The sequence below is a fragment of the Microcaecilia unicolor genome, chromosome 1 (assembly GCF_901765095.1).
Source record: "Microcaecilia unicolor chromosome 1, aMicUni1.1, whole genome shotgun sequence".
NCBI classification, from domain to species: domain Eukaryota; kingdom Metazoa; phylum Chordata; class Amphibia; order Gymnophiona; family Siphonopidae; genus Microcaecilia; species Microcaecilia unicolor.
Genome location: NC_044031.1, coordinates 529,243,622 through 529,264,886, shown reverse-complemented (window position 1 = coordinate 529,264,886; position 21,265 = coordinate 529,243,622). Strand labels below are relative to the sequence as shown.

At 40.8% G+C, this 21,265-nt stretch overlaps 1 protein-coding gene and 1 long non-coding RNA gene across 2 annotated transcripts in view; one reads left to right on the top strand and one right to left on the bottom strand.

Moving 5' to 3' along the window:
• The window catches only part of RALYL (RALY RNA binding protein like), an 815,331-nt gene that overhangs the window by 727,075 nt on the left and 66,991 nt on the right, over positions 1-21,265 (bottom strand). The gene's annotated exons all lie outside the window — the stretch shown is intronic.
• LOC115478585 overlaps positions 16,161-21,265 on the top strand; it is a 50,152-nt gene continuing 45,047 nt past the window's right edge. Inside the window, exon 1 of the long non-coding RNA XR_003943549.1 lies at positions 16,161-16,244. This is a non-coding gene — a long non-coding RNA (uncharacterized LOC115478585). The remainder of the gene's footprint in view (positions 16,245-21,265) is intronic.

The window sequence follows — 21,265 nt, the reverse complement described above, 5'->3', positions numbered from 1 at the left end:
CAGTCACAAAGTACATGAAGCAAATAACAGGGAAGGGTGTATCTTAGGGCCCACTGGTTCCAGAGGAGATCCAGGAAATTATAGACCGGTGAGTCTGACATCGGTGGCGGGCAAAATGGTAGAGACTATTATAAAGAACAAAATTACAGAGCATATTCAAAAGCATGGATTAATGAGACCAAAGCCAACATGGATTTAGTGAAGGGAAATCTTGCCTCACCAATCTATTACATTTCTTTGAAGGAGTTAACAAACATGTGGATAAAGGTGAGCTGGTTGATATTGTGTATCTGGATTTTCAGAAGGCATTTGAAAGTACCTCATGAAAGACTCCAGAGGAAATTGGAAAGTCATACTGTCCTACTGTGGATTAAAAACTGGTTAAAAGATAGAAAACAGAGAGTAGGGTTAAATGGTCAGTATTCTCAATGGAGAAGGTAGTTAATGGGGTTCCTCAGGGGTCTGTGCTGGGACCACTGCTTTTTAACATATTTATAAATGACCTAGAGATGGAAGTAACTAGTGAGGTAATTAAATTTGAAAACAACACAAAGTTATTCAAAGTTGTTAAATCACAGGAGGATTGTGAAAAATTACAAGAGGACCTTACGAGACTGGGAGACTGGGCGTCTAAATGGCAGATTACGTTTAATGTGAGCAAGTGCAAAGTGATACATGTGGGAAAGAGGAACACAAATTATAACTGTCATGCAAGGTTCCACGTTAGAAGTCACCAACCAAGAAAGGGATCTAGGTGTCATCATTGATGATACGTTGAAACCTTCTGCTCAGTTGCTGCAGCGGCTGAGAAAGCAAATTGAATGTTAGGTATTATTAGGAAAGGAACGGAAAACCAAAATGAGGACGTTATAATGCCTTTGTACCGCTCTATGGTGCAATCACACCTCGAATATTGTTTTCAATTCTGGTCGCCGCATCTCAAAAAAGATATAGTGGAATTAGAAAAGGTGCAGAGAAGGGCGACAAAAATGATAAAGGAAATGAGACGACTTCCCTAAGAAGAAAGACTAAAGCAGCTAGGACTCTTCAGCTTGGAGAAAAGACGGCTGAGGGGAGATAGACTAGAGGTCTATAAAATAATGAGTGGAATTGAACGTTTAGGCATGAAGCGTCTGTTTACGCTTTCCAAAATACTAGGACTAGAGGGCATCCGATGAAGCTACAAAGTAGTAAATTTAAAACTAATCAGAGAAACTTTCTCTTCACTCAATGTGTCATTAAACTCTGGAATTCGTTGCCAGAGAATGTGGTAAATGTGGTTAGTTTAGCAGAGTTTTAAAAAGATTTGGACAGCTTCCTTTAAGTCCATAGACCATTATTAAATTGGACTTGGGGAAAATCCACTATTTCTGGGATAAGCAGCATAAAATGTTTTGTACTTTTTTGGGATCTTGTCGGTATTTATGACCTGGATTGGCCACTGTTGGAAACAGGATGCTGGGCTTGATGGACCTTTGGTCTGTCCCAATATGGCAATACCTATGTACACTGTGGTAGGTAGGATAGGCTTGTTGGAAAACCCAGGGTTTTATTTCAGACTTAGGGGCCCTTTACCAAACAGTGGTAAAATGTGGCCTTAACGCATCCTTACATGTGTCATTGCCACGCACTAAGGCCATTTTTACTGCTGGTGTAAAATGGACAATTTTCCTATGTTTTGTATTAGGGGCCATTAATGCATGAGCCCTTACTGCCACTTATTTTATTAGTGGTATGGACTCATACACTAAACCTGTGCTAATCGATGACAAATGTGTTAACCAATTAGCGCAGAACATGCCACTCTCTGCCCCCAGATGTATGGATAGCGCATGCACTTTCCCCAAATTACCATGGGACACCTTAGTGCAATCCATGGTAAGCCATTTTTTGCAGCAATAAGTTATGCATTAGCGCTTACCATAGTTTTGTAAAAGGGCCCCTTAAACTGCTTTAAAGACAGCCCACTGTGAATGGCTAACAGTAAGTTGTTCCAAAGCGCAGGGGCTGTGCCTAAATATACCATTTTGTTTAAGGGTACCTATGGAACAGGTACTATTGCTGAGTACCTTTTCTATTAGAATCAAATATGAACATCTGTGTTACTTACGACACAGTGTATAAAAGTCACAAAATACTGAGTAGACGATATAAGATAAGCCAGGAGAGAGGTAAGACTGTACAACAAGAAGTGGTGTTTTTCAGGTGTTTATCATATATTTTAATTTTTAATTTTGTCTTTCTTTTTTTTTTTTTTTGCTTTGGGGTTATTGGTTAAAATCAAAGGCCTTCATTATGAAGTTTTATAGAAACAGAGAAAACAGAGAAAAAAAATGAAAGCTGCAGTACATTTGCCACACCAGGATTCGCTAGTGTAGTTTAGTAAAAGATGTCCTTGGGAAGCAAACTTAGTATACGTACTTGTGATGCATTCCCTACCCACAATATGTTTGTTTTTTCTGGATTTATTTTCAAATCCAAAGAACAAAATCAAGCAAGTAAAACATCAAATACTTCATTCATAAGAATGTAAACTGACATTAAGCTATTCCAAGAAAACCAAAAGGACAATATCATCTGCATAGGAAAAATATCTAAGTCCAAAAGTTTCCAGAACCTTTCCCATGTTCCTCAAATAGACGTTTAAAATATAGGAGAAAGTGGGTGAGTGTATCTGGGTTAAAAAAAAAGAAAACATTTGGACATTTGGAGAAGTTCCTGAAGGAAAAGTCCGTCTGCTATTGAAACAGGCATGGGGAAGCCACTGCTTGCCCTAGGATTGGTAGCAAGGAATGTTGCTTCTATTTGGGTTTCTGTCAGGTATTAGTGACCTGGATTGGCCACTACTGGAAACATACTGGGTCAGACCAATGGGCTAGATGGACAACTGGTCTGACCCAGTATGGCTATTCTTATTTTCTTATGGGATTCTTGTGGAACACTTCATTCCATTGACCAAAACTGTGAGAGGCATTTCTGCCGGAGCACCTGAACAGATCTATGCTTCAAAAACCCAGTGAACTATTTAAAAACTGCCTTCTCGAAAAGCATTGCCAGCAGGGTTTCATAGTTCACCAAATCAAAAGCAACTGAGAAATCTTGCTGCATTACAAAAACCTGATGTCCTCTGTCCAAAAAAAAAGGGGAAGCACAGAAATCCTGACTGCATAGTGTCCAACAGCTGTGTCCAATTGTTCCCCATACATAAACAGCTGTTTATCTATGGGAAAAGACCTGGTGAAAATGTACCAGTTTCCATTGCAGCCTAATGGAACATAGCTTCTTACTGTAAAGATTATAAATATTCCCATAAATGACACAAAATAAACATTTTATGTGTTGAGAATGATGTCCCATTCCAGCAGCCATCATCATTTTCAAAATGAGCTTGCTATACACTATGTACAATGTACCTATCAAGCTCCACTCCCCAAACCAGGTTTCAAAAATACCTGGTAAATCTTTAGAGTAAGGATGTCAAATGTATAGCCCACAGGTCCAATACAGCCTAGTTATGATCTTTAGAAAAAATATATATACTTAAGTAGCATACATGATTTTGAAGAGTTACAGAGTTATTTGGTGAAAAAGAAATCACAGTTTCAGAAGAGATTCACATATTTTTTATAAGTATAACTCATGCTATAATAGACTAAAATATATTCATAAATCCCACACTCATAATGGATTAATGAACCTACTACTGACATACCTTAGAGAGCAAACATTAGAGAAATGGTTCAGATAAGGTGAATCTTGTGCTCAGAGGACACATTTAGCAGTAAATAACTGACAAAACAGACTATGAACTCACAAACGCTGTTTTATTATGAAAAACACAACAGAGCAGACACGCTGACTGGTAGGAACGGTCGTAAATATCAGCAAGGTTAAGAATAACAAGGGGAAAGTTTTGGCTGGGAGGTGAAAACACATGAGTGATCAGTACAACTTTTGAGTGCTTTATGTACCAAAACTTAAGATTCTAAATATTCAGAACTAACTTTATATGATTCAGATGTCCACAGTAAAAAATCTAGACTCAGGGCCGCTTTTACCAAGCTGCGGCAAAAAGGGGCCGGCACTGGCGTCGGCACATGATTTACATGTACACTGAGACCCCCTTCCACCGCAGCTAGTAAAAGGGAAGGTCTCGCTTTCTTGCAGGAAATGGCTGGGCGGCAAGTAAAGCACTTGCTTAGCGGCCATTTTGGGGGGGGGGGGAGCCCTTACTGTCACCCACTGAGGTGGCGGTAAGGGTTCCCGAGCTAACCCAATGGTAACTGGGCAGCACGCAGCACGCCCCATTACCGTCAGTACAGTCCGGCGCTACAAAAATAAAGAAATTTTTGTAGCACTGGAAATGATGTCGCAGTAGGGGTGGGAAGTACCGCCAGGCTGCTGCAGTAGCCTGGTGGTACTTCCGTTATAGCGAGCAGTATGCCCACATTGGGCTTACCGCTACATAGTACATAAGAACATGAGTACCCATACTGGGTCAGACCAATGGTCCGTCTACCCAGTATCCTGTTTTCCAAGCAGTGGCCATCTCACTCGTCAGGTCACAAATATTTGGCAGAAACCCAAATCGTGGCAACACTCCATACTACAAATCCCAGGGAAAATAGTTGCTTCCCATGTCTGTCTCAATAGCAGACTATGGACTTTTCCTCCAGGAATTTGTCCAAACCTTTTTTAAACCCACATAGCTATATTTAGAATCTTAAGTTTTGGTACATAAAGCACTCAAAAGTTGTGCTGATCACTCATGTGTTTTCACCTCCTAGCCAAAACTTTGGAGTGGAGGAGTGGCCTAGTGGTTAGGGTGGTGGACTTCAGTTCTGAGGAACTGAGTTCAATTCCCGGCACAGGCAGCTCCTTGTGACTCTGGGCAAGTCACTTACCCCTCCATTGCCTGCCACATTGAGCCTGCCATGAGTGGGAAAAAGCGTGGGGTACAAATGTAACAAACAAAAAAAACCCACTGTTACCACCTCCTCCAACAAAGAGTTCCAGAGCTTAACTATTTGCTTTAAAAGTATTTCCATGTAACTTCGAGTGTTCTCTAGTCTTTTGGAACGAGTAAAAAAATCGATTTACTTCTACTCATTCTACAACAGTCCGGATTTTGTAGACCTCAATCATATCTCCCTCATCCATCTCTTTTCCAAGCTGATGAGCCCTAACCTCTTTAGCCTTTCCTCATACGAGAGGAGTGCCATCCCCTTTATCATTTTAGTCGCTCTTCTTTGAACCTTTTCTAAGTCCATGGTATCTTTTTTGAGATACGGTGACCAGAACTGAACGCAATACTCAAGGTGCGGACACACCATGAAGCGATACAAGGGCATTATAGTATTTTTGGTCTTATTCACCATCCCTTTCCTAATAATTCCTAGCATTCTGTTTGCCTTTTTGGCTGCCGCCGCACACTGAGCAGAAGATTTCAGCATATTATCTACAACACCACCCAGATCTTTTTCTTGGGTGCTGACCCCCCAAGATGGACCCTAGCATCATGTAACTGTGATTCAGATTATTCTTTCCAATGTGCATCACCTTGCATTTGTCCACATTAATTTCATCTGCCATTTGGATGCCCAGTCTTCCAATTTCGTAAGGTCTTCCTGCAATATTTCACAGTCCGCATGTGTTTTTGAATAGTTGTGTATCATCTGCAAATTTGATCATCTCACTCGTCATTCCGATTCCATATCATTTATAAATAAGTTAAATAGTACCGGTCCCACTACAGATCCCTGTGGCACTCCACTGTTCACTCTCCTCCATTGAGAGAAATGACCAATAACAAATAACGAATTCCTAATCCACGCCAGAACCTTGCATCCTATCCCATGACTCTTTATTTTTCTCAGGAGTCTCTCATGAGAAACTTTATCAAAAGCTTTCTGAAAATGTAGATACACTACATCAACCGGCTCACCTTTATTCATATGTTTATTCATGCCTTCAAAGAAATGAAGCAAGTTGATGAGGCAAGACTCTGTCCCATTAAATTATGTTTGTCTACGTGTTTTATAATTTTATTCTTTATAATAGTTTCCACTATTTTGCCTGGTACCGACGTCAGGCTTACCGGTCTATAATTTCTCTGTTCATCCCTAGAACCCTTTTTAAAAATCAGCATCACATTGGCCACCCTCCAAACTTCAGGTACTATGAATGATTTTAATGACAGGTTACATATCACTAACAGCAGATCAGCAATTTCATGCTTGAGTTATTTGAGTACCCTTGAGTATATGCCATCCGGTCCAGGTGATTTACTACTCTTTAATTTGTCAACTTGACTTAGTACATCTTCCAGGTTCACAGATATTTCTTTCAATTCCTCCTCATCATCAGCCTTGAGAACCATTTCTGGTACAGGCAGATCTCTTACATCTTCTTCCGTAAAGACAGAAGCAAAGAATTCATTCAGTTTCTCTGCTATGGTCTTGTCCTCCCTGAGCACCACTTTTGCTCCTTCGTGGTCTAATGCCGCATCCTCAGTCTGAATAGATATTAAAATCACAGAGGTGCCCTTTTACCAAACAGTGGTGAAAAGTAGTCTTAGCATGTCCTTTTGCAGATCATTTCATTGCGCTAAGGCCATTTCTACTGCTGGGATACAAATACAATTTTTCTATTTTTCTTATTAATGGCCATGCACTAAGGGCCTCTTTTACTAAACCGTACTATATTTTAGTGCAGGGTTAGCGTGTGCATATCCAAAAATTACAGCGGAATGCCTCAGCACACCCAGCAGGAAGCCACTTTTTGCTGCTAAAATGAATGTAACATTTCAATATACATCTCATCTTAAATACTTCCCTAATAAGTATTTATGAATCAACCATGTCTTTAAGTCTTTCTTTAAAATAACATAACTGGGCAACCATTTTGAAATAGGTGACAAAGTAGGCCATAAAATAGTAGATTGATAAGCAAACAAACATGTAAAGAACTTCTTTGAAGTGATTTCTGAAAGGAAAAAAATAATGATTTATGAATATTATATAGTAATGCTGAATCCAAATAACATACTAAAGAAAGCATATAAAAAGGAATTAGACCACAAACAATCTTATATATAATAAGCATCCTAATTTAAAGAGCACTCTAGCTTCAACTGGGAGCCAATGTAGCTTAATGAAAAATGGAGTAATATGATCAGATTTCTTAAGAGAAAAAATTAAGCGAACTGCTACACTTTGGATAGTTTGAATTTTTCTAATGATTTGTTTTGGTAGACCCAAATATACAATGTTACAGTAATCCAGTTTACTAAGAATAAGTGACTGTACCACTACTCTAAACAGATCTTCTGATAAGTATTTTCTCATCGTATAGAAAGAGCTTCTTACTGAATGATTTACTTGTTCCATTGTTAGTTTCTCATCTAAAGTGACACCCAAGACCTTAACTGAACAATCTACAGAATAAGAGTTGCCATTATTATTACATTGTAAATCCATATTTGAGCTCTGCCTATTCCCTAGCAGAATAAATTTAGTTTTTTCCTTGTTTAATTTAAGGCAATGAACAGCTATCTAGTAGTAACAATAGTAAAACAATGAGCAATAATGTTATATGCTTCCCTAGGATCTGACATACTAGGAAAAACTATTCTTATAATATGTCATCTGCAAATATAGATAGAATAACCTTCCTTGTCCAAACGTTTGCCCAATGAGGACATAAGAACATTAAACAAAATAGGTGACAGGGGAGATCCCTGGGGGAAAGCAACCTTTGCATCTTTACTTGGTAGGTTCAAAGTGTAAAAAAGCCTTTAATCCAAGATAATACTTTGCCCGTAATACCAAAATCATCTAAAATTTCAAGTAATATCTCATGATCAACCAGATCAATTGCACTAGAAATATCTAGTTGCATAATAAGCAATTTCTGACCATTATTCAAGAGATGCCTAACATAATTTAAGAGTGTAACCAATAAAGTTTCTGAGCTATGATTTGCCCAAAATCCAGACTGAGACAGATGCAACAACTCAAACTGTTCCAAATAATCTATCAGCTGTCTAGTCACCAAGGCCTCCATTATTTTAACAAAGTATGGTTTTGAAGCAACTGGTCTATAATTGGTTGGATCACATTTAGAATTTAAAGAGTTGTTCAATATTGGAGTAAGAATAATCTCAGAGAGGTCCTTTGGAAAAATACCAGAAGCAAAAAAGACTTCAATCCAGTAGTGGTGCTGTTTTCATTAGGTATGTTGGACAATTATCATTATAGCTGTGTGACTTAGCAAACTTCATATATAGAAAATGTAATTCTTCCATTGAAACATTGGAGAACACACTCCAGGAGCGATCTGCTGGCCAGTCATCTTTATAATCGAAAATATAATTTGATCTATCATAGTTAACATTATGAATATGCAGAGAGACAAAAAGAGTCTCAATCTTTATTTTAAAATGGTCAGCCAACTGATCATCACTAGCTAATAGCTCTTTAGGTTTCTCATCAATACGCGATATATCAATCAAACTATGTACTACCTGGAACAGTTTGCTCACATTAGAAATGTCTCTAATAATAACAGTAGAATAATACTCCTTCTTTGCAAGAGCTACAGCCTTCTTATACCTATTTATTGCCTTCCTCCACTTAACCTTATTCAAGATTGATTTTTCCTTCCTCCATATTCTCTCCAATAATCTACAATCTTGCTTTAATTTTAACAATGCTACTGAATATCACCTATTGCTCAATTTCTACATTTTCTTTTCATATACACGCACTATATCATTTAATACAACCAAACAATTCTTATTCCAATTATTTAACCAATTAATCTATTCATTTTTCAGTACAGGGATTTGAGACATGATAATATCCCAGAATTGAGTTTGATCGATTTTTTGTCTACAAAATCTTAACACTTGACCTATTAATGCTTCTTGATGAAGAACACAAATTAATATTAAAAGCCAAAAAATGTTCAGACCAGATAATTTGTGACCGTTGGTATTGCTGTTGAATATCCACTCTCATCACACAATACTCTCCCACCAGTACTGGGGTGGTCTGGGGGAAGAACTGCAGTGGAGCCAAGTTATGTGGGCACCAGAGATATTCAAAGCTGGTACCTGCATTGCTACAGTAAAGGGGAATATTACACTGCATAAAAAAACGTCCTAACCATGCTTGGTTAGCTAGGCAGGTATCAGACTAAATATCAGCCATACTCAGATTCCAGGCATCACCAAAAACCCATTTATTCAGTGTTGGTGCCTGGATAGGGTCTGGGACTGAAAATCCAGGTCTACTTTAACCAGCAGTGGTCAGTGTTTTAAGAATGCTGACCACCACTGGCTGAATATTGACTGGGGTTTTTCTCGCATTTTCTAGGAAGCTTTGGCAAAAGTACCAAGGAGGGCTTTAAACTAAACTTGCTAGGGATGGATAATAAAGGTCCCAAAGTCATAAAAAAACATCAGGAAGGTAGGACATCTAACACCCCTATAGAAGGGGAAAAAGAGTAATACCTGGAGAATCTTGTATAACAATGCCCGCAGTATGGGAAACAAACTTCTAGATCTAGAAGCTACAATGATTGAAGCAGATTTAGATTTAGTGGCGGTCACATAGGTGTGGTTCATGGAGAACCATGACTGGGATATAGCTATACCTGGCTGTAATCTATTCAGGAAGGACAGGGTAGGGGAAAAAGGGTGGAGGAGTCGCATTACATGCTAAGAATAATATTACAGTGACAGAAGAAGCACTGTGGGTCAAACTGGAAAGAAGGAAAGGAAAATGTATTTACATTGGAGTAATATACAGGTCACTTTCACAGTCAGAAGAAATGGACAGAGACTTAATTGAAGACATCCACAAGATTGCTAGGACAGGGGAAGTAGTACTGATAGGTGATTTTAATATGCTGGATGTCAATTAGGGCGTTCCTGCTGCGGGGTCATCCAGAAGCAAAGGGATCTTGGATTCTCTACAGGAAGAATTGTTTCAGCAGTGGGTAATGGAACCGACACGGGAGGGAGCTATTCTGGACCTGGTGCTTACAAACGGAGAGAATGTTTCTGGTGTCAGGGTGGGAGATCATTTGGCATCTAGTGATCACCGAATGATGTGGTTCAATATTAAGACACAGGAGAGAGCTTATTCGAGATTGAAGGTCCTGGATTTCAAAAGAACTAACTTTGCTGAAATGGGGGAATTTCTCAAGGAAGAGTTAGGAGGATGGGAACAGCTGAAGGTAGTAGAACAGAAGTGGACAAGACTGAAAGGAGCTATTTTAAAGGCAACTAACATTTATATTAATAAACTACATAAAGGAAAGAGGAAAAGAAGGCCACTCTGGTTCTCAACATAGTAGCTGAAAAGGTAAGGGAAAGGAGGTTAGCCTTCATATGAGATAAGATGACTCAGAAAGAGAAGCTCGAAAATTTGTCAGGAAAGTGAAGAGGCAAATGGAAGAAAAGACAGCTAATACAGTAACACTGGAGGATAAGACATTTTTCAGATATGTAAGCGATAGGAGGAAATGCCAAAATAGAACTGTGAGGCTCAAAGTAGAAAGGGAGGAATACATGGTAGTTTATAAGGATAAAGCTGAAGTGCTTAACAATTATTTATGTTCTGTGCCCACGGATGAAAGGCCGGGGGGGGGGGGGGTAGGACTGCAGAAAACAAATGCAAAGGGAGATGGATGTATGACAGACCAATTCCCATTCTCGGAGGACAGTATTCGTGAGAAGCTAGCTAAGCAATGGAGCCTGATGGAATACAAGCGAGGGTGCTCAAGGAACTTGGAGAAGTTCTGGCGGCTTCGCTAACTGAACTTTTCAATGCTTCCTTAGAGTCTGGTGTGGACCCAGATGATTAAAGAAAGGCGGATGTGGTCCCATTGCACAAGTGTGGAAGTAAGGAGTAGGCTGGGAATTACAGACCTGTCAGTCTGACCTCGGTGGTAAGTAAACTAATGGAAACACTTTTGAAGTGTAGAATTCTGAGGTTTCTCGAATTGAATAGAATGCAGGACCCTAGGCAGCATGGCTTCACTAGAGGCAGGTCATGTCAGATGAATCTGATTGCTTTTTTTTTGACTGGGTGACCAAATAGTTGGACGTGGGAGGGGATCTGGATGTGGTGTATTTGGATTTCAGCAAGGCCTTTGACCTGGTTCCGCACAAGTAACTCATAAATAAACTAAGTTCCCTCAGTATGGGACCTAGAGTAACTGACTGGGTTAAAAACTGGTTAAATGGAAGAAGACAGAGGGTAGTGGTAAATGAAGCTTGCTCTGAAGATAAGGATGCTATCAGTGCAGTACCGCAGGGATCGGTACTAGGGCCAGCTCTTTTCAACATCTTTGTGAGTGTTGTTACAGAAGGGCTGTCTGGTAAGGTTTGTCTCTTTGCGGATGATACCAAACTATGCAACAGGGTGGACACCCCAGAGGGTGTGGATGACATGAAGAAGGACATAGTGAAGCTTGAGGAATGGTCCAATATTTGGCAACTAAGATTTAATGCTAAAAAATGCAGGGTCATGCATTTGAGTCACAAGAATCCGAGGGAACAATACAATATAGGGGGTGAAGTGCTTCTGTGTAGAAAGGGAAGAAAGGGATTTGGGGATGATTGTGTCTGATGACCTTAAAGTGGCTAAACAGGTAGAAAAAGTGATGGTCAAACCCAAAAGGATGCTTGGGTGCTTAAGGAGAGGGATGGCTAGCAGGAAGAAAGAGGTGATGGTGCCTTTCTATAAGTCTCTGGTGAGGCCCCATTTAGATTACTGTGTGCAATTCTAGAGATAGCACCTATGGAAAGATATAAACAGGATAGAGTAGGTCCAGAGGGAGGCTACAAAATTGGTAAGCAGTCTTAGACTTAAAACATACAAGGACAGACTTATGAACCTCAATATGTATACACTGGAAGAGGAGGGAAAGAGGAGATATGATAGAAACATTTAAATATCTCAGGGGCATTAATGTACAGGAAGAGACCCTTTTTCAAATGAAGGAAAACTCTGGAATGAGGAGGCATACAATGAAGTTAAGAGGAAGTAGGCTTAGGAGGAATCTAAGAAAGTATTCATTTATGGAAAGGGTGGTGGAAGCATGGAATGGCCTCCCAGTGGAGGTTGTGGAGACGAGGTCTGTGTCAGAGTTTAGAAAGCATGTGGCAAGCATGTGGGATCCCTTAGGAAAAGGAGGAGTTAAGGGTTACGGAGGATGGGCAGACTGAATTGGCCATTTGGCCTTTATCTGTCATCAAATTTCTATGTTTCTATGAGTGCATGGATGGTTATCTGTCTACAGTGATTTTCACTTGTTCCTTTACATATGCTCTTTCACAAAGGCACTGGCTAAGAACCTTTTCTCCCTCTGAATTGTATAATCATTGCCCTCATATCAGACAGTGTAACCCTTTCCTGCCAAGCACTTAAAAGTGAAAGGGCTCCCTTAGGAAAAGGAGGAGTTAAGGGTTACGGAGGATGGGCAGACTGAATTGGCCATTTGGCCTTTATCTGTCATCAAATTTCTATGTTTCTATGAGTGCATGGATGGTTATCTGTCTACAGTGATTTTCACTTGTTCCTTTACATATGCTCTTTCACAAAGGCACTGGCTAAGAACCTTTTCTCCCTCTGAATTGTATAATCATTGCCCTCATATCAGACAGTGTAACCCTTTCCTGCCAAGCACTTAAAAGTGAAAGGGCTCCCTTCTAAATAACAAACATACAGCACATTTTTCAATGATTTATTTATTTTAAATGATTTATATTCTGTCAATCCATGTGTCTTCTCCTTGGCAGACTATCCTGCTTATAATCGAAAGAGAAAAACGCCTATATTGTGACCCAAATCGGGAGATGGGCATCTTTCTCCCGTGGGTGCCCAAATCGGTATAATCGAAAGCCGATTTTGGGCGTTCCCAACTGCAATCCGTCGCGGAAACGGGTAAAGTTGACAAGGGCGTGTCGGAGGTGTGGTGAAGGCGAAACTGGGGCGTGGTTATCGGCCGAGGAGAGATGGGCGTCTTTAGCTGATAATTGGAAAAAAAGCCATTTTTACCGCGATTTTGGGTCACTTTTTTTGGACCCGTTTTTTTCACGAACAGGTCCCAAAAAAGTGCCCCAACTGACCAGATTACCATTGGAGGGAATCAGGGATGACTTCCCCGGACTCCCCCAGTGGTCACTAACCCCCTCCCACCAAAAAAACCCCACTTTAAAAACTTTTTTTCCAGCCTGTATGCCAGCCTCAAATGCCGTACCCACCTCCATGACAGCAGAATGTGTTCTATCCTGTGACAGCCTTTCCCTGGTTCTGATGTGGGTCTCGGGTGAATGTGACACCTTTTCTGTTATGCGCACTGCAGAGTCACATCAACAATGCATTGTGGTGGGTGTAGGGTATTGGGCTCCGTGATTCCACTAGCTTGTGGCAAATGCTCACGATGTTGGTAGTTGGTAGGCTCTACTCCCATGGTGCTTTTCCCTCTGCTTACTGGGTCAGAGTGTGCCCTGTTTTGTTTCCTGTAGTCTGTGAGGTAGTGGCCATTTTTGTAAGCCAGTTTTAGATCCCTTTCATGTGTTAGCCACGTTACAGAACTTAGTTCTTACCTTGAATGTGGCTGAAAGAGGGCATTGTACACCGTTCTGCCAGCTCTGACCTACTGCTAATCTTAGTACCAGGGAGACTCGTTGCCAGTGGGGCACAACCTCTGATCTGCAGTTAACTGTGAGTAAGCATGCTTATTCCAATAAAGGACGTTTTCGGAGAGATTAGTCTTCAGGTGTCAACTGCTGTGCCAATGTTATATAGCAGCAACAAGTCCTAGAGGCCTGCGTGTATGCAGGTCCCTGGAGCACTTTTAGTGGGTACCGCAGTGCACTTCAGCCAGGTGGACCCAGGCCCATCCCCCCTACCTGTAACACTTGTGCTGGTAAATGGGAAATCTACAAAACCCACTGTACCCACATGTAGGTGCCCCCTTCACCCCTAAGAGCTATGGTAGTGTTGTACATTTGTGGGTAGTGGGTTTTGGGGGAGGGGGTTGGGGGCTCAGCACCCGTGGTAAGGGAGCTATGCATGTGGGAGCGTTGTCTGAAGTCCACCGCACTGACCTCTAGGGTGCCCAGTTGGTGTCCTGGCATGTCAGGGGGGCGAGTGTACTATGAATCGTGGCCCCTCCCACAACCAAATGGCTCGGATTAGGACGTTTTTGAGCCGGGCGTTTTTAGTTTCTATTATCGCTAAAAAAAACAAACGCCCAGCTGAAAAACGTCCATTTTTTCGAAAATACGGTCTGTCCCACCTCTTCACGTACCCATTTTCGGACATAGACGCCCATGGAGATAGGCGTTCGCGTTCGATTATGCCCCTCCACACCAGTCATAAAGGAAAAAATTAATCTCAATAACAAACAAAAGAGACAATAAAACTGAGATAAAACAGTGGTGTAGCTACAGGGGGCCACAGGGGCCTGGGCCCGACAAAATGGATCCAGGGCCCCTGGTTTACCTGGTGTGGGTCCTCAACCCCCAACAGCTGAACATTTCTCCAGCAATGCTCTCCTTACATTGCTGCCTCACTTTGGGCTGATACAACATTCAAAAAATTGCTAACTTCATGTATTTTAGTTATTTATTTATTGCATTTGTATCCCACATTCTCCCATCTATTTGCAAGCTCAATGTACTGCAAGCTGCCTCGAGAAGTCATGGCAGCCATTTTCTCCAGCCTGCCACAAGGGGCAGAAGCGACTGGGCTTTGCTTCTGCACCCCACACCCAACTGGACCCCCAGGGAAAAGAGGTAGGGAGCCTACCTAACAACTGGGGTGGGGCTTTGGCTTTTACATGATGCGGGCTGAAGGGGAGGATGAGATAGGAGGGAGGCAGGGAGGGGCATTATGGAGATATTCAGGCGGGGCTCACAGAACTGCCTTATGTGGTCCCAAGCTGAATATTGGCTGGGACTCACTTAAGCTCCAGTGTCCATGAATCTGTTAGCCCCTGACATTCAGTGTTGTTGCCCAGACATGGCCTGGCACTGACTATTGGGGGCTAATCTAGCTGGTAACAGCTAGCGTTTAAAAAAATGCTGACCTCTGCTGGCTGAATATCAGCTGGTGTATGCCTATTTCAATAAGCGAAAGAGAAAATGGGCAGCATACACACTTAGAAGGAAATAATTTTTTGCCAAAAGGATGTAGTGCAACTTACCTGGACTGTGAGTGGTCCTTGCATTTCCACTGCCTGAGAAGAGAAGGGATAAGTGTGCTTTTTAGCTCACCTTGGTAAGGCCTACATTGCTAGTTATAATCCTTTATTCCAGCAAATGTTTCATGGCGGTCACATACACAGTCTCCCCTGCTTCTCTAAAGGCAATCCTATGCATACGTTGCTGGAGAGTTATAGTAAAAGTGACAATTAAGGTTACACAGCTGTGTGGGATCATACAACAAGCAAAAAATCCAAAACTCAAAAAGACTCTTCCTTCTTGATGGACTCTATCTCTTTGATGGTTTTGCATCATACAACAAGCACAATCAATTAAGGCACAATAATGATCCATATCCCAGCTGCTTCCCTTACCACATATGAAGTCCCAACGCTCATTTTAAAGTGTTGCAATTAGTATGATGATTAAGCCCTGAATCTCCTTAATTCTAATGGAATAAGCAGGCACCACAATACAGTACAATCTCAATGATCTGGTGTAAGTGGGAACAAAACGTTTTTGGATAAGTGAAAAGTCAGATAATATAGAAAGCAATGGTAACCCCTTTAAAAATGCACAGAAAACATTTATGCATGAACAGTAGTATTTAAAATATTGTTTACTTATACTACGCAATAAAAAAGAAAAGAAAAAAATAGTATAGGGCATAACTGAGCTTCTTGTACAGCAGGCAATTTGAGCACAAATATACAGAGCAGTATATTTCACAATGCAGTACAGTACTGTTCAAAACAACAATTGTACAGAGGCAGTGTGGAACAAATACAGAAACGAGCAAGGGAACCATATTTATCTACTGCATATTTAGCCTCACTTGAGTTGACTTCTACAGTAGTCAACGTGAACAGAAATACAGAACCGAGCAGAACCCCATTTCTCAAGCTCACTGCTTTGTCTTCTCCATTCAATAACAGTATGAAGCAGATATCAAGACAGCAGGACAGAAACTAGAAACTCTCCACACTCCAAGCTCACCGGCAAAACAGATGTAAGAATGAAGGTAAGAATAAGGAAAGTGCTGTAAAAATAAATGAAAAAAAACAGGAATAGGTATACATACAACATAGGTTTGCATAAAACTCATTGTACACTAGAATCTTACCATGGTTCCATTTCTGCAAAGCATGGTCTCAGATCAAAAATTGTTCCCTGGCAGGAAAAGCAAGGTCTCAGCTCAAAACATCTTTAATGTTCACTTACTTTAGCATTTCCTTTACCATCATCCAATGCTCAAACAAGCATTGTTAAAAGCAGCATCTCCGATCAAACATGTTTCCCTCTCTGCAAAAGTGAGGTCCCAGGTCCAAAAATTATGGTTCCCTTGCATAGAAGCATAGTCTCAGATAACAAATGGTGCCCTCACTGAAAAATCAGGGTCCCAGGCCCAAAATTACTGCATAGGCAGTATAGTACTTGCAAACTGGAAGAGAAGCCACATTCCACTCCTTCTCATGGTCTGAATATCGGCCCCATAGTGCTCAACTCAAAAGTGGCATAGCTATGAGAGGAGTATGGGTGGATAATGGGGTGTTCCCAGAAGCTAGGCTCAATGTTTTAAAATAATGTCATAGCCATGCCTAAATTAGGCACTAACATTACACCAGGATTTAGCAGGCATAAATCCAGCGCCCAACATTAGTCACAACATCCATGTTCAGCTCAGCGCTTTTTACAGGATACTAGATTAGCACAGATCTTTTCGGTACCTAACTTTGGGCATCATTTACTGAATCTGATCCTATGTGGCCTATGTACAGCAAGACTTACCTGGGTAGGAATGGCTCCTACCTAGATAAGTCCTGCTCACCAGATCCATACCCAGATTTTCAGTGGCATTAGCTGGATAATACCACTGAAAATCGAGATAGACCACCTTGGTAGTGCCAGGACAGACCAAATGCAGAGCCTGGCTAGAGTTTCCATTTACTTGGATAAATAACCAGAAAAAGATAGGACAGCAAAAAGGCTGCCCTAACTTTATCTGGTTATTTATCCAAGTAGTGGTCTGAATATCAGTGGTACCAAGAAAACCTACCGGTGGCCAAGTTATACTGTTCAGCACTAGCCAGTAACCAGATATTGATGCTGAATATCCAGGTACAAAATACCCATTGCAGCCAATATTTTAAAAAATGGGCTGAATATTGGGGATTATGGTTTTCTGCCCACTTTTTATATACATATACCCTTGCAGAATGTTATAATAGCCATTTTCTTCAGTTAAATAATGTTTTACACAAATAAAATGCTGTATACAATTATGCTCATAGAAGGAAATTTCATACTGCCAACAAAGCTGCAAGGCCTGTTAATAATTTTTCCCCCAACAACCTTACACTAATTGCCTGAATATTACCCGATGAAACATACCTGCAGAAACGCTTTCTTGGGTGCTATTTTCAACTAAAACATGATCCTTACTTTTGGAAATACAATAGTAAACGTGTTGTTGAAATCCCTACCCTAATCCTAATCTCCCAGGAATGTTTTTGTTCAATTCAGGTAAAAATACCCACATGTGGGTGTGGAATTTTCAAATAGCCCCTCTCTAGGGGGTAAAATGCTGATTTGCCCCCAGAAAAGGTTTTGAAAGTTGCCCTCTGTACACTGAGGTCTGAAGATTTCTAAACAGGATAATCAAGCCAGGAACCAACTACATATTGAGATAATTGATAAGTCCCAACTTCCTACTAAGATCTGGTGTGTAAAAATAGTCTGTATTACAGAGTAGTACCAGCAACCATGTCCTTGAAGTTCTAACACCAACATTAATAATAAGGGTAGCCATATCTTCTATTGAGAACTCTTGCATTTTTTCCCATGCAACCATCCCACCTGAATTGTTTTATATTATAGACAACTATAAATAGGAGCTTTTTGTAATAGGCCCTCAAATTTGGAATGTGCTTTGTATTTTTGCTTGATATATGATTTGTTTACATTTGAAATGGCTTGAAAACATTATTGTACAAGAAAGAATTTAACTGATTATGCTTACTTAGATTGCTGATTTGTATCACCTGTTTGTATTATTGATATTTTAATATAATTTCCTTGTCGTGAACCACTTAACAGGATGCTTAAATGAAATAAGCAAAATGAAGGGTAGCAATTCACTGGAATATCACTATTTTCACTTGATTAGAGATAACGGTTTATTTACATTAAGAAGTAAAAGGCATTTTAGCAAACTGAAAGGCACATAAAGTGCTCAGATCAACCCGAATGAAAAGCAGAGACTGAATGGGTAGAGCCCTTGCTGGAGTTAAAGAAAATCAAGTGCTATTCAGGGTACTCAATTTAGAACTGGAATGAAATCAGCAGTGGAGATTATACCCTGGAATAGTTAAACACACAAAGGGGTAACTCTATAAAATAGACGCTAACATTTGTGTGCCAATTACACAAGTAAATGTTTACAATAATGGCTTCTATGCACAGAAATGAGCACATAATGCACATGCAAGTAACAGTTTCGTATATAGTGCATATTTTACAGGTAGGCAAACACATAGGCAGAATATACGTGGCGCATGAGCTAGACTCATATTACACCCATAACTTATAGAATACTATAATTTATGTGTGTATCTCTAGCACCGGGAATGGAGGCCTCCTCTGAATGCTGCTATCCAAGAGAAGATGGCTCCGGATGACTCACCAACCTGCTTATAATCGAAAGAGAAAAACGCCTTTATTCCGACCTAATTCGGGACATGGACGTCTTTCTCACACGGGTGCCCAAAATTGTATAATCGAAAGCCGATTTTGGGCGTTTCCAACTGCACTCCGTTGCGGGAACGAATAAAGTTGATGGGGGTGTGTCGGAGGCTTGGTGAAGGCGGGACTGAGGCGTGGTTATCGGCTGAGCAGAGATGTGCATGCTCGGCCGATAATGGAAAAAAGGCATTTTTAGAGAGAATTTAGGTCACTTTTGTTGGACCCGTTTTTTTCACGAACAGGTCCCAAAAAAGTGCCCTAAATGACCAGATGACCACTGGAGGGAACCGGGGATGACCTCCCCTGACTCCCCCAGTGGTCACTAACCCCCTCCCACCAAAAAAAAAACAAACACTTTTTTTCCAACTTGTAAGCCAGCCTCAAATGTCATCCCCAGCTCCATGACAGCAGTATGCAGGTCCCCGAAGTAATTTTAGTTTAGTTGGTGCTGCGCGGGACCCATGCAGAGAGGAAAAATCGGAAGAAAAAAAAAAAAAAAAAGCAAGTCCCGTCAGGGACATCTAAATTACCACAATAGTAAAAAGGGGAATCGATCCAGCAACCTTCTGATTACAAGCTCAGTGAGCTAGCCAGTGTACCACTGCTTAGATGTCCTTACCTTTCCATTAAGTTCCTCCAAGTTTCTGTCAGCCAAGCACAGCTGTTTAGCTGACACCGATGTCAGCTAAATGAGCTGTGATTGGCTGACAGAAACTTGGAGGGACTTAATGGAAAGGGAAGGATGTCTAAGCAGTGGTGCACTGGCTAGAGCACTGAGCTTGTAATCAGAAGGTTGCTGGTTCAATTTCCCCTTTTACTATCAGTTTAATTTGGATGTCCCTGACTTTACTTGCTTGCTTGTTTTTTTTTTCTTCCGATTTTTGCTCTCTGCATGGGTCCCGCGCAGCACCAACTAAACTAAAATTGCTCTGGGGACCTGCATACTGCTGTCATGGAGCTAGGTGTGATATTTGAGGCTGGCATAGAGGCATCTCAGGGGGACCAGTGCACTACGAATGCTGGCCCCTCCCACGACCAAATGCCTTGGATTTGGTCGTTTTTGAGCTGGGACGCTTCGGTTTCGATTATTGCTAAAAAACAAAACGCCCAGCTCAAAAAACGCACTAATCCAATGTATTTTCGAAAAAAAGATGGACGTCCATTTTTTTTGAAAATACAGTTCGGCCCGCCCCTTCACAGACCCATTCTCAGAGATGGACGTTCTTACACATAGGCGTTCGCGTTTGATTATGCCCCTCCAAGTAACCCAAAAGGTCCCCCAAAGCTCCATTAGCACATGCAGGACAGTAGGAGCCAGCAACAGTACTTAACCACTGGCTTCCACAAACTCCACATTGTCATTTCACTGGCATACTACCAAAATTGGTTACAGTAAAAAAAGGCACCTCTAAAAATAGCTGCTGCTTTAGGTGGCTCTATCCTTAATCTGCAAAAGTTCCATGGAATTCCCTGGTTCTTGTTTGGCTAGAAACATCTGCTGCTGTAATTTAATCCCTTTGTCTGACACATTTTTAAAAGTAGCAAAGGAATAAAGTTAAGGAAACTCAAATACAATTCTTTTTTTAATTCAGTAGCAGGAAAAAGTGGAGGAGGTGCCCCCACTAGCAAAGCCTCATAGGTTGGAGCTACAAGAGGGACAGCTAATCCCTCCAGGTTCAACTAGATTGTACTACTAGGAACCCACACTGACAAGATTCAACCACATACAGGCCTTAGCATGCATCCAGGGGAGTCTGGCCTGCTACCACAAAAATTCTACTGTACCATTCCGACCTGCACCATCTACTGGAGGCAGAGAAACACTGACAGTATCATTGCTGCACGCACCACCTATTATACCGGTGATGTTATTAGAATCTTCAGGGTTTTTTTTTATTCTCTTCCTCCATTTGCTGCTAAGGGGACATAACCTAATAGTCTGCATTGATAACATAATAAGGAAAGGAAACCTTGAAGAATACCAAAAGATAAAGGCTAGGGTTGAAAAATATCTGAATCTAAATGTGTACATCGATATCTATCCTTTAAAAATGATTGTAATCAAACCAGCCTATACTGCCTATACCAATTTCAATCAACCTATGGATAGAGAAATCCAATGTATTAAATGCTGTACTTAAATCCATCAATATCTAAGAGCTTTCAAAGGGTATCTACCATATACAATAAAACTGTCTCTATGCTGTGAAACTTACCAAATCCCAAATGATATGTTGCTAATATTCCCTGTTCATCTTCAACTCCTGTAGCTGCATCAAAACAGCCTTTTTAACTAGTTTG